At 63.6% G+C, this 12,454-nt stretch overlaps 4 non-coding genes across 4 annotated transcripts; all 4 read left to right on the top strand.

Annotated features, from left to right (window-relative positions):
* The first annotated feature begins 415 nt into the window (after positions 1 to 415).
* LOC142866337 (5S ribosomal RNA) lies at positions 416 to 534 on the top strand. The gene has a single exon (XR_012916344.1). It is a non-coding gene; the product is annotated as a 5S ribosomal RNA (ribosomal RNA).
* Positions 535 to 4,053: 3,519 nt separating this feature from the next.
* LOC142866336 (5S ribosomal RNA) lies at positions 4,054 to 4,172 on the top strand. Its single transcript, XR_012916343.1, has one exon. It is a non-coding gene; the product is annotated as a 5S ribosomal RNA (ribosomal RNA).
* Positions 4,173 to 7,687: 3,515 nt separating this feature from the next.
* LOC142866335 (5S ribosomal RNA) lies at positions 7,688 to 7,806 on the top strand. The gene has a single exon (XR_012916342.1). It is a non-coding gene; the product is annotated as a 5S ribosomal RNA (ribosomal RNA).
* A 3,528-nt stretch (positions 7,807 to 11,334) lies between these two features.
* LOC142866334 (5S ribosomal RNA) lies at positions 11,335 to 11,453 on the top strand. Its single transcript, XR_012916341.1, has one exon. It is a non-coding gene; the product is annotated as a 5S ribosomal RNA (ribosomal RNA).
* Positions 11,454 to 12,454: the final 1,001 nt, after the last annotated feature.

Here is a 12,454-nt window from a genome sequence, read left to right as displayed (position 1 = left end):
GGGCGGGCGACCCGCGCGTGCGCAATCGGCGGCGGCGGCGGCGGCGGCGGCGGGGGCGGCCACGAGCTGGGGGTGGGCCAGGCGAGGAGAGGAAGGGGGCTGGAAGGTCTCCACCTTGGCGAGTCCAGCCGTGGAGGCGCATCTTGTGTGAGTGTGAGTGAGTGAGTGTGAGTGTGAGTGTGTGTGTGTGTGTGTGTATAGAGAGACAGCCCCCCACCCCGGCCCGCCGCTCCCTGCCCGCCCCGCCCCACCCCGCCTGTCACCCCCGTCCCTCGGAGCCCGCCGGACCCGGCCGGTGAACTCAACAGGCCCGCCCGGTGCGGGTCAGCGCCGGCGCGGGGCCTGGGGCGGGAGGAGGCGGCGGGGAAGCGCAGAGAGGCTCGGCTTCTTGAGCGGGGCAGGGGCGCCCTCCGCCGTCTAGGGCCACACCACCCTGAACGCGCCCGATCTCGTCTGGTCTCAGAAGCTAAGCAGGGTCGGGCCTGGTTAGTACTTGGATGGGAGACCGCCTGGGAATACCGGGTGCCGTAGGCTTCTTTTTTTTTTTTTTTTTTTTTTGTTTTGCCTCTTGTTCTGTCCCCTCTCTGGGAGCGAGGCGGCGGCCCGGGGCGGGGGTCACCCCCACCCTCAGCGCCCGCCGCGGTGCCTGGCGCCCCAGCCCGCACCGTGGGGCCTCCTCTTGTCCCAAGCCGCGACACCGCCGTCACGCGGCAGCATGCGTGGCTTCTGGACTGTCAGGTCTCAGACCAAAGGTCTGCTCTGTGGGAACCGACACGCTGGAGGAAACCTTGAGAGTCTGAGAGGGGAGGGAGTTCCAGAAGAAGGCCAGGATGTCATTTTGAGGGAGTATGTGACCAGAACTCGTCCCGTTGCTTTTGGGGTTCTATGGGCTACACGTAGGAATCTTTGGTGGTGGCACCTGATGTTGGGGGATCCGGAGTCACACCCAGACCTGCCCCACAGGCCTCCTTTTACTTTTCTCTTCGGATTCATTATGTTTAAAAAGTGTCTCTTATCTCTATGATTGCATTTTCTTTTCTCTCTCTTTTCAAGCAGATGATGGGAGTCCAAGTATTAAGGTGACATGTGTTGCCCGTGCCCCCCTCCCCCCTGTGTTCTTATTCATTAACCTCTGATGTTGTTCCAGCGTATTGTGGGGGTACCAATGTTAAGGTCGGGTACGTTGCCCTCTCCCAGCCTCCCCCCTCGGGTCAGAGCCTCAAGTGCGCCCATCCCCCAGTCGGTGCGCACCCACCCCATTCCTAATGGAGGTGTATGCCCATCCCCTCCCCCCACCCGCCCGACACCCACCCGATGAAGGTGATTCCTCTGTGTCCACTTGGGTGTCCGTCGGTTCGTACCCATTTGCTGGTGAGCGCGAGCACGTGGTGCTCGTGTGTCCATTCTTGGGCTACCTGGCTTACTGGAACGGGTTCCAGCTCTGGCCAGGAGAACCACGAGAGGTGCCCTCTCACCGCTGCTCCTCCTAGCTGAATAGCACTCCGTGGTGTCCACGCGCCACATTTCATTTACGCACTGGTGGGTCGATGGGCACTCGGGTCGCTTCCAGGTCTTTGCGATTGTGACTTGTGCCCTGACTCTAACCCTAACCCTTACCCAGCCCCGTCTCCTCCTCGGCCCCTGCCTGAATGACTCCTTCCCGCCCGGCCTGTCACCTGTCACCGTCCTCTGCCCCTGCCTGACACGCTCCTCCCCGCCCGGGCCGTCACCGTCCTCGGCCCCTGCCTGACGGGGCTCCTCCGTCGCCTGGGCCTTCCAAGGGCTTGGTGTGGACGCTGGTTCCAGGACGCCCTCCCAGGAACCCGGTAGCAGGGCGGCCGCAGCGTCTCGCGCCACCCAACCGTCCGCCGGCCGGCGGCCGTCGCTAAGTGGCCTGCGGGGGACGTGCCCCCACTGTGGGGCGGGCGCCCAGCCTGGTGTCTTCTCTGAGGCCCCGTGGCTGCTTTTCCCCCCCCCCCGCAAGGGGAGAGCCGCGGAGGTGGGGACCGCCTCCTCGTGGGGACGTACACCCAGCTCTCCACGTCGGATTCCGGGGCTCTCTGTCCTGCCAGAAGGCCCAGCTGGCCTGCGGGTCCTTAGAGTGGCAAAAACATCCGAAAACTGAGATTGAGGGTCCGGTGGTTGTCTGCACTTTTGTGCTGGGCACCCCAGGGAGGCCCGGGGGCTGGCTGGACAACGCGGTCTGCTGGGCGGGGGGGGGGGTTTGGAGGAGCAACTGATGCCCTTTGCACTTTGGGTAGCAAGTGTCTGAGGTGTCTCTGAGCCCTGCGCCATGTCGGGGGTGGGGGTGGGAGGTCGGGGGGGGGTGGAGGAGCAGGAGGAGGAGGAGGAGGAGGAGGTGGGAAGGGCCGTGGCCTGCAGTCGTGTTCCCGGGGTGGCTTCTTCCACAGGCTGCTTGGCCTGGGCTCCCTGCACCTGGGCCTTTGGAGGACTGGCCCTGTGCTTGCCAACGCTTCCCCTGCAGGGACCCAGAGCTGGGAGGTTGCATCTCTCAGCCCTGGGTCGGGCAGAGCCCCAGCGGGCCATGCCCACAACCTCTCTCAGCACGGGTCCCCCAGAAGGCTCCTTTGGGACCAGGATTCTCTTGCGGGTGACTCTTTAAGGTCTGGCCCCTGGATGGAGGGGCACCAGGAGTAGAGGAGCAGGAAGGGGAAGGGGGTGGCCGTGCGAGGGGACACTTTCAGGCCAAGTCCCAGCTTCAGCCTGATCCTCCTGGGAACCCCGGGGTGTACGTCACACCTCCTGGTTGTCCCGCTCTGAGACAAGGAGCCGGGCTTCGCATTCCCCCAGCAGCCAGTCGTGGGCTGAGGACACCTGGGGCGTTGGGAACTCCCTGGCTTCTCCTTGGCTTAACATCTGGAGCTGCTTGTGAATCGTGCCGCCACACACACCCGAGTGCAGGTGTCTTCTGCACAGACTGCGGGCCTCGCTCTTCTGAATGCCGCTAGCTCGCCACCCACCCACGGGTGAACCTGGTCAGGGTACTTTCTCTCGGGGGCAGACTCTGATCCTGGCGGGCTACCGGTGTCTCTGTTTGCTCGTTTCTTTCTTCCATTTCGGGAAAGGCTTCCTTACTGGGTGTGGAAATCTCCTATGCCTTTCCTCGCCTATTCTGTCAGCTTTAAAATTCTCTTTCAGTTGCCACCCTCACAGATGGATTAGGAAACTCTTTCCGGTGCACTCATTAGTGAAATGACCTCAATGAAGCTGGAATCCAATATCTAATCGCCGATTTTTAGCGAGTCCACACGCCAGGGTGGTCGGGGTCCAATGCAGCCCCGGCCAGGCCCAGGCCCCTTGGACTGGGCCACAGGAGGACACAGAGGAGGGTCCCGGCCCCCACGGTCGCGTTGCCGGCAGTTCTCCAAGGGCTTGGGCGTTTTCCAGAGGTAGGAGATGGAGGGGACTGATTTCTTCAGCGCCCCACTAACCACGCCACCCCACCCATGGGACACATCCCTAGAGAGAGAGAGAGACGCCCCATACACTCGCTCCCCTCCCCCATGCGCTGTGCCCCAGCCCGGGCCCGGGGGAATAGGCGGCAGCCCACCCACAGGGTGGGGGGCGCAGCTGAAAGGGGTTGTCGGGGAGGGCGGCCCCTGCCTGGGGTCAAAGGGCGGGCGACCCGCGCGTGCGCAATCGGCGGCGGCGGCGGCGGCGGCGGCGGCGGGGGCGGCCACGAGCTGGGGGTGGGCCAGGCGAGGAGAGGAAGGGGGCTGGAAGGTCTCCACCTTGGCGAGTCCAGCCGTGGAGGCGCATCTTGTGTGAGTGTGAGTGAGTGAGTGTGAGTGTGAGTGTGTGTGTGTGTGTGTGTATAGAGAGACAGCCCCCCACCCCGGCCCGCCGCTCCCTGCCCGCCCCGCCCCACCCCGCCTGTCACCCCCGTCCCTCGGAGCCCGCCGGACCCGGCCGGTGAACTCAACAGGCCCGCCCGGTGCGGGTCAGCGCCGGCGCGGGGCCTGGGGCGGGAGGAGGCGGCGGGGAAGCGCAGAGAGGCTCGGCTTCTTGAGCGGGGCAGGGGCGCCCTCCGCCGTCTAGGGCCACACCACCCTGAACGCGCCCGATCTCGTCTGGTCTCAGAAGCTAAGCAGGGTCGGGCCTGGTTAGTACTTGGATGGGAGACCGCCTGGGAATACCGGGTGCCGTAGGCTTCTTTTTTTTTTTTTGTTTTGCCTCTTGTTCTGTCCCCTCTCTGGGAGCGAGGCGGCGGCCCGGGGCGGGGGTCACCCCCACCCTCAGCGCCCGCCGCGGTGCCTGGCGCCCCAGCCCGCACCGTGGGGCCTCCTCTTGTCCCAAGCCGCGACACCGCCGTCACGCGGCAGCATGCGTGGCTTCTGGACTGTCAGGTCTCAGACCAAAGGTCTGCTCTGTGGGAACCGACACGCTGGAGGAAACCTTGAGAGTCTGAGAGGGGAGGGAGTTCCAGAAGAAGGCCAGGATGTCATTTTGAGGGAGTATGTGACCAGAACTCGTCCCGTTGCTTTTGGGGTTCTATGGGCTACACGTAGGAATCTTTGGTGGTGGCACCTGATGTTGGGGGATCCGGAGTCACACCCAGACCTGCCCCACAGGCCTCCTTTTACTTTTCTCTTCGGATTCATTATGTTTAAAAAGTGTCTCTTATCTCTATGATTGCATTTTCTTTTCTCTCTCTTTTCAAGCAGATGATGGGAGTCCAAGTATTAAGGTGACATGTGTTGCCCGTGCCCCCCTCCCCCCTGTGTTCTTATTCATTAACCTCTGATGTTGTTCCAGCGTATTGTGGGGGTACCAATGTTAAGGTCGGGTACGTTGCCCTCTCCCAGCCTCCCCCCTCGGGTCAGAGCCTCAAGTGCGCCCATCCCCCAGTCGGTGCGCACCCACCCCATTCCTAATGGAGGTGTATGCCCATCCCCTCCCCCCACCCGCCCGACACCCACCCGATGAAGGTGATTCCTCTGTGTCCACTTGGGTGTCCGTCGGTTCGTACCCATTTGCTGGTGAGCGCGAGCACGTGGTGCTCGTGTGTCCATTCTTGGGCTACCTGGCTTACTGGAACGGGTTCCAGCTCTGGCCAGGAGAACCACGAGAGGTGCCCTCTCACCGCTGCTCCTCCTAGCTGAATAGCACTCCGTGGTGTCCACGCGCCACATTTCATTTACGCACTGGTGGGTCGATGGGCACTCGGGTCGCTTCCAGGTCTTTGCGATTGTGACTTGTGCCCTGACTCTAACCCTAACCCTTACCCAGCCCCGTCTCCTCCTCGGCCCCTGCCTGAATGACTCCTTCCCGCCCGGCCTGTCACCTGTCACCGTCCTCTGCCCCTGCCTGACACGCTCCTCCCCGCCCGGGCCGTCACCGTCCTCGGCCCCTGCCTGACGGGGCTCCTCCGTCGCCTGGGCCTTCCAAGGGCTTGGTGTGGACGCTGGTTCCAGGACGCCCTCCCAGGAACCCGGTAGCAGGGCGGCCGCAGCGTCTCGCGCCACCCAACCGTCCGCCGGCCGGCGGACGTCGCTAAGTGGCCTGCGGGGGACGTGCCCCCACTGTGGGGCGGGCGCCCAGCCTGGTGTCTTCTCTGAGGCCCCGTGGCTGCTTTTCCCCCCCCCCCCCGCAAGGGGAGAGCCGCGGAGGTGGGGACCGCCTCCTCGTGGGGACGTACACCCAGCTCTCCACGTCGGATTCCGGGGCTCTCTGTCCTGCCAGAAGGCCCAGCTGGCCTGCGGGTCCTTAGAGTGGCAAAAACATCCGAAAACTGAGATTGAGGGTCCGGTGGTTGTCTGCACTTTTGTGCTGGGCACCCCAGGGAGGCCCGGGGGCTGGCTGGACAACGCGGTCTGCTGGGCGGGGGGGGGGGTTTGGAGGAGCAACTGATGCCCTTTGCACTTTGGGTAGCAAGTGTCTGAGGTGTCTCTGAGCCCTGCGCCATGTCGGGGGTGGGGGTGGGAGGTCGGGGGGGGGTGGAGGAGCAGGAGGAGGAGGAGGAGGAGGAGGTGGGAAGGGCCGTGGCCTGCAGTCGTGTTCCCGGGGTGGCTTCTTCCACAGGCTGCTTGGCCTGGGCTCCCTGCACCTGGGCCTTTGGAGGACTGGCCCTGTGCTTGCCAACGCTTCCCCTGCAGGGACCCAGAGCTGGGAGGTTGCATCTCTCAGCCCTGGGTCGGGCAGAGCCCCAGCGGGCCATGCCCACAACCTCTCTCAGCACGGGTCCCCCAGAAGGCTCCTTTGGGACCAGGATTCTCTTGCGGGTGACTCTTTAAGGTCTGGCCCCTGGATGGAGGGGCACCAGGAGTAGAGGAGCAGGAAGGGGAAGGGGGTGGCCGTGCGAGGGGACACTTTCAGGCCAAGTCCCAGCTTCAGCCTGATCCTCCTGGGAACCCCGGGGTGTACGTCACACCTCCTGGTTGTCCCGCTCTGAGACAAGGAGCCGGGCTTCGCATTCCCCCAGCAGCCAGTCGTGGGCTGAGGACACCTGGGGCGTTGGGAACTCCCTGGCTTCTCCTTGGCTTAACATCTGGAGCTGCTTGTGAATCGTGCCGCCACACACACCCGAGTGCAGGTGTCTTCTGCACAGACTGCGGGCCTTGCTCTTCTGAATGCCGCTAGCTCGCCACCCACCCACGGGTGAACCTGGTCAGGGTACTTTCTCTCGGGGGCAGACTCTGATCCTGGCGGGCTACCGGTGTCTCTGTTTGCTCGTTTCTTTCTTCCATTTTGGGAAAGGCTTCCTTACTGGGTGTGGAAATCTCCTATGCCTTTCCTCGCCTATTCTGTCAGCTTTAAAATTCTCTTTCAGTTGCCACCCTCACAGATGGATTAGGAAACTCTTTCCGGTGCACTCATTAGTGAAATGACCTCAATGAAGCTGGAATCCAATATCTAATCGCCGATTTTTAGCGAGTCCACACGCCAGGGTGGTCGGGGTCCAATGCAGCCCCGGCCAGGCCCAGGCCCCTTGGACTGGGCCACAGGAGGACACAGAGGAGGGTCCCGGCCCCCACGGTCGCGTTGCCGGCAGTTCTCCAAGGGCTTGGGCGTTTTCCAGAGGTAGGAGATGGAGGGGACTGATTTCTTCAGCGCCCCACTAACCACGCCACCCCACCCATGGGACACATCCCTAGAGAGAGAGAGAGACGCCCCATACACTCGCTCCCCTCCCCCATGCGCTGTGCCCCAGCCCGGGCCCGGGGGAATAGGCGGCAGCCCACCCACAGGGTGGGGGGCGCAGCTGAAAGGGGTTGTCGGGGAGGGCGGCCCCTGCCTGGGGTCAAAGGGCGGGCGACCCGCGCGTGCGCAATCGGCGGCGGCGGCGGCGGCGGCGGCGGCGGCGGGGGCGGCCACGAGCTGGGGGTGGGCCAGGCGAGGAGAGGAAGGGGGCTGGAAGGTCTCCACCTTGGCGAGTCCAGCCGTGGAGGCGCATCTTGTGTGAGTGTGAGTGAGTGAGTGTGAGTGTGAGTGTGTGTGTGTGTGTGTGTATAGAGAGACAGCCCCCCACCCCGGCCCGCCGCTCCCTGCCCGCCCCGCCCCACCCCGCCTGTCACCCCCGTCCCTCGGAGCCCGCCGGACCCGGCCGGTGAACTCAACAGGCCCGCCCGGTGCGGGTCAGCGCCGGCGCGGGGCCTGGGGCGGGAGGAGGCGGCGGGGAAGCGCAGAGAGGCTCGGCTTCTTGAGCGGGGCAGGGGCGCCCTCCGCCGTCTAGGGCCACACCACCCTGAACGCGCCCGATCTCGTCTGGTCTCAGAAGCTAAGCAGGGTCGGGCCTGGTTAGTACTTGGATGGGAGACCGCCTGGGAATACCGGGTGCCGTAGGCTTCTTTTTTTTTTTTTTTTTTTTTTTTTTTGTTTTGCCTCTTGTTCTGTCCCCTCTCTGGGAGCGAGGCGGCGGCCCGGGGCGGGGGTCACCCCCACCCTCAGCGCCCGCCGCGGTGCCTGGCGCCCCAGCCCGCACCGTGGGGCCTCCTCTTGTCCCAAGCCGCGACACCGCCGTCACGCGGCAGCATGCGTGGCTTCTGGACTGTCAGGTCTCAGACCAAAGGTCTGCTCTGTGGGAACCGACACGCTGGAGGAAACCTTGAGAGTCTGAGAGGGGAGGGAGTTCCAGAAGAAGGCCAGGATGTCATTTTCAGGGAGTATGTGACCAGAACTCGTCCCGTTGCTTTTGGGGTTCTATGGGCTACACGTAGGAATCTTTGGTGGTGGCACCTGATGTTGGGGGATCCGGAGTCACACCCAGACCTGCCCCACAGGCCTCCTTTTACTTTTCTCTTCGGATTCATTATGTTTAAAAAGTGTCTCTTATCTCTATGATTGCATTTTCTTTTCTCTCTCTTTTCAAGCAGATGATGGGAGTCCAAGTATTAAGGTGACATGTGTTGCCCGTGCCCCCCTCCCCCCTGTGTTCTTATTCATTAACCTCTGATGTTGTTCCAGCGTATTGTGGGGGTACCAATGTTAAGGTCGGGTACGTTGCCCTCTCCCAGCCTCCCCCCTCGGGTCAGAGCCTCAAGTGCGCCCATCCCCCAGTCGGTGCGCACCCACCCCATTCCTAATGGAGGTGTATGCCCATCCCCTCCCCCCACCCGCCCGACACCCACCCGATGAAGGTGATTCCTCTGTGTCCACTTGGGTGTCCGTCGGTTCGTACCCATTTGCTGGTGAGCGCGAGCACGTGGTGCTCGTGTGTCCATTCTTGGGCTACCTGGCTTACTGGAACGGGTTCCAGCTCTGGCCAGGAGAACCACGAGAGGTGCCCTCTCACCGCTGCTCCTCCTAGCTGAATAGCACTCCGTGGTGTCCACGCGCCACATTTCATTTACGCACTGGTGGGTCGATGGGCACTCGGGTCGCTTCCAGGTCTTTGCGATTGTGACTTGTGCCCTGACTCTAACCCTAACCCTTACCCAGCCCCGTCTCCTCCTCGGCCCCTGCCTGAATGACTCCTTCCCGCCCGGCCTGTCACCTGTCACCGTCCTCTGCCCCTGCCTGACACGCTCCTCCCCGCCCGGGCCGTCACCGTCCTCGGCCCCTGCCTGACGGGGCTCCTCCGTCGCCTGGGCCTTCCAAGGGCTTGGTGTGGACGCTGGTTCCAGGACGCCCTCCCAGGAACCCGGTAGCAGGGCGGCCGCAGCGTCTCGCGCCACCCAACCGTCCGCCGGCCGGCGGCCGTCGCTAAGTGGCCTGCGGGGGACGTGCCCCCACTGTGGGGCGGGCGCCCAGCCTGGTGTCTTCTCTGAGGCCCCGTGGCTGCTTTTCCCCCCCCCCGCAAGGGGAGAGCCGCGGAGGTGGGGACCGCCTCCTCGTGGGGACGTACACCCAGCTCTCCACGTCGGATTCCGGGGCTCTCTGTCCTGCCAGAAGGCCCAGCTGGCCTGCGGGTCCTTAGAGTGGCAAAAACATCCGAAAACTGAGATTGAGGGTCCGGTGGTTGTCTGCACTTTTGTGCTGGGCACCCCAGGGAGGCCCGGGGGCTGGCTGGACAACGCGGTCTGCTGGGCGGGGGGGGGGTTTGGAGGAGCAACTGATGCCCTTTGCACTTTGGGTAGCAAGTGTCTGAGGTGTCTCTGAGCCCTGCGCCATGTCGGGGGTGGGGGTGGGAGGTCGGGGGGGGGGTGGAGGAGCAGGAGGAGGAGGAGGAGGAGGAGGTGGGAAGGGCCGTGGCCTGCAGTCGTGTTCCCGGGGTGGCTTCTTCCACAGGCTGCTTGGCCTGGGCTCCCTGCACCTGGGCCTTTGGAGGACTGGCCCTGTGCTTGCCAACGCTTCCCCTGCAGGGACCCAGAGCTGGGAGGTTGCATCTCTCAGCCCTGGGTCGGGCAGAGCCCCAGCGGGCCATGCCCACAACCTCTCTCAGCACGGGTCCCCCAGAAGGCTCCTTTGGGACCAGGATTCTCTTGCGGGTGACTCTTTAAGGTCTGGCCCCTGGATGGAGGGGCACCAGGAGTAGAGGAGCAGGAAGGGGAAGGGGGTGGCCGTGCGAGGGGACACTTTCAGGCCAAGTCCCAGCTTCAGCCTGATCCTCCTGGGAACCCCGGGGTGTACGTCACACCTCCTGGTTGTCCCGCTCTGAGACAAGGAGCCGGGCTTCGCATTCCCCCAGCAGCCAGTCGTGGGCTGAGGACACCTGGGGCGTTGGGAACTCCCTGGCTTCTCCTTGGCTTAACATCTGGAGCTGCTTGTGAATCGTGCCGCCACACACACCCGAGTGCAGGTGTCTTCTGCACAGACTGCGGGCCTCGCTCTTCTGAATGCCGCTAGCTCGCCACCCACCCACGGGTGAACCTGGTCAGGGTACTTTCTCTCGGGGGCAGACTCTGATCCTGGCGGGCTACCGGTGTCTCTGTTTGCTCGTTTCTTTCTTCCATTTCGGGAAAGGCTTCCTTACTGGGTGTGGAAATCTCCTATGCCTTTCCTCGCCTATTCTGTCAGCTTTAAAATTCTCTTTCAGTTGCCACCCTCACAGATGGATTAGGAAACTCTTTCCGGTGCACTCATTAGTGAAATGACCTCAATGAAGCTGGAATCCAATATCTAATCGCCGATTTTTAGCGAGTCCACACGCCAGGGTGGTCGGGGTCCAATGCAGCCCCGGCCAGGCCCAGGCCCCTTGGACTGGGCCACAGGAGGACACAGAGGAGGGTCCCGGCCCCCACGGTCGCGTTGCCGGCAGTTCTCCAAGGGCTTGGGCGTTTTCCAGAGGTAGGAGATGGAGGGGACTGATTTCTTCAGCGCCCCACTAACCACGCCACCCCACCCATGGGACACATCCCTAGAGAGACAGAGAGACGCCCCATACACTCGCTCCCCTCCCCCATGCGCTGTGCCCCAGCCCGGGCCCGGGGGAATAGGCGGCAGCCCACCCACAGGGTGGGGGGCGCAGCTGAAAGGGGTTGTCGGGGAGGGCGGCCCCTGCCTGGGGTCAAAGGGCGGGCGACCCGCGCGTGCGCAATCGGCGGCGGCGGCGGCGGCGGCGGCGGCGGCGGGGGCGGCCACGAGCTGGGGGTGGGCCAGGCGAGGAGAGGAAGGGGGCTGGAAGGTCTCCACCTTGGCGAGTCCAGCCGTGGAGGCGCATCTTGTGTGAGTGTGAGTGAGTGAGTGTGAGTGTGAGTGTGTGTGTGTGTGTGTGTGTATAGAGAGACAGCCCCCCACCCCGGCCCGCCGCTCCCTGCCCGCCCCGCCCCACCCCGCCTGTCACCCCCGTCCCTCGGAGCCCGCCGGACCCGGCCGGTGAACTCAACAGGCCCGCCCGGTGCGGGTCAGCGCCGGCGCGGGGCCTGGGGCGGGAGGAGGCGGCGGGGAAGCGCAGAGAGGCTCGGCTTCTTGAGCGGGGCAGGGGCGCCCTCCGCCGTCTAGGGCCACACCACCCTGAACGCGCCCGATCTCGTCTGGTCTCAGAAGCTAAGCAGGGTCGGGCCTGGTTAGTACTTGGATGGGAGACCGCCTGGGAATACCGGGTGCCGTAGGCTTCTTTTTTTTTTTTTTTTTTTTTTTTGTTTTGCCTCTTGTTCTGTCCCCTCTCTGGGAGCGAGGCGGCGGCCCGGGGCGGGGGTCACCCCCACCCTCAGCGCCCGCCGCGGTGCCTGGCGCCCCAGCCCGCACCGTGGGGCCTCCTCTTGTCCCAAGCCGCGACACCGCCGTCACGCGGCAGCATGCGTGGCTTCTGGACTGTCAGGTCTCAGACCAAAGGTCTGCTCTGTGGGAACCGACACGCTGGAGGAAACCTTGAGAGTCTGAGAGGGGAGGGAGTTCCAGAAGAAGGCCAGGATGTCATTTTGAGGGAGTATGTGACCAGAACTCGTCCCGTTGCTTTTGGGGTTCTATGGGCTACACGTAGGAATCTTTGGTGGTGGCACCTGATGTTGGGGGATCCGGAGTCACACCCAGACCTGCCCCACAGGCCTCCTTTTACTTTTCTCTTCGGATTCATTATGTTTAAAAAGTGTCTCTTATCTCTATGATTGCATTTTCTTTTCTCTCTCTTTTCAAGCAGATGATGGGAGTCCAAGTATTAAGGTGACATGTGTTGCCCGTGCCCCCCTCCCCCCTGTGTTCTTATTCATTAACCTCTGATGTTGTTCCAGCGTATTGTGGGGGTACCAATGTTAAGGTCGGGTACGTTGCCCTCTCCCAGCCTCCCCCCTCGGGTCAGAGCCTCAAGTGCGCCCATCCCCCAGTCGGTGCGCACCCACCCCATTCCTAATGGAGGTGTATGCCCATCCCCTCCCCCCACCCGCCCGACACCCACCCGATGAAGGTGATTCCTCTGTGTCCACTTGGGTGTCCGTCGGTTCGTACCCATTTGCTGGTGAGCGCGAGCACGTGGTGCTCGTGTGTCCATTCTTGGGCTACCTGGCTTACTGGAACGGGTTCCAGCTCTGGCCAGGAGAACCACGAGAGGTGCCCTCTCACCGCTGCTCCTCCTAGCTGAATAGCACTCCGTGGTGTCCACGCGCCACATTTCATTTAC

The sequence above is a fragment of the Microcebus murinus genome, unplaced genomic scaffold, assembly GCF_040939455.1.
Source record: "Microcebus murinus isolate Inina unplaced genomic scaffold, M.murinus_Inina_mat1.0 scaf002_hap2_Mmur4.0, whole genome shotgun sequence".
NCBI classification, from domain to species: Eukaryota; Metazoa; Chordata; class Mammalia; order Primates; family Cheirogaleidae; genus Microcebus; species Microcebus murinus.
This window is presented reverse-complemented; position numbering and strand designations above follow the sequence as displayed.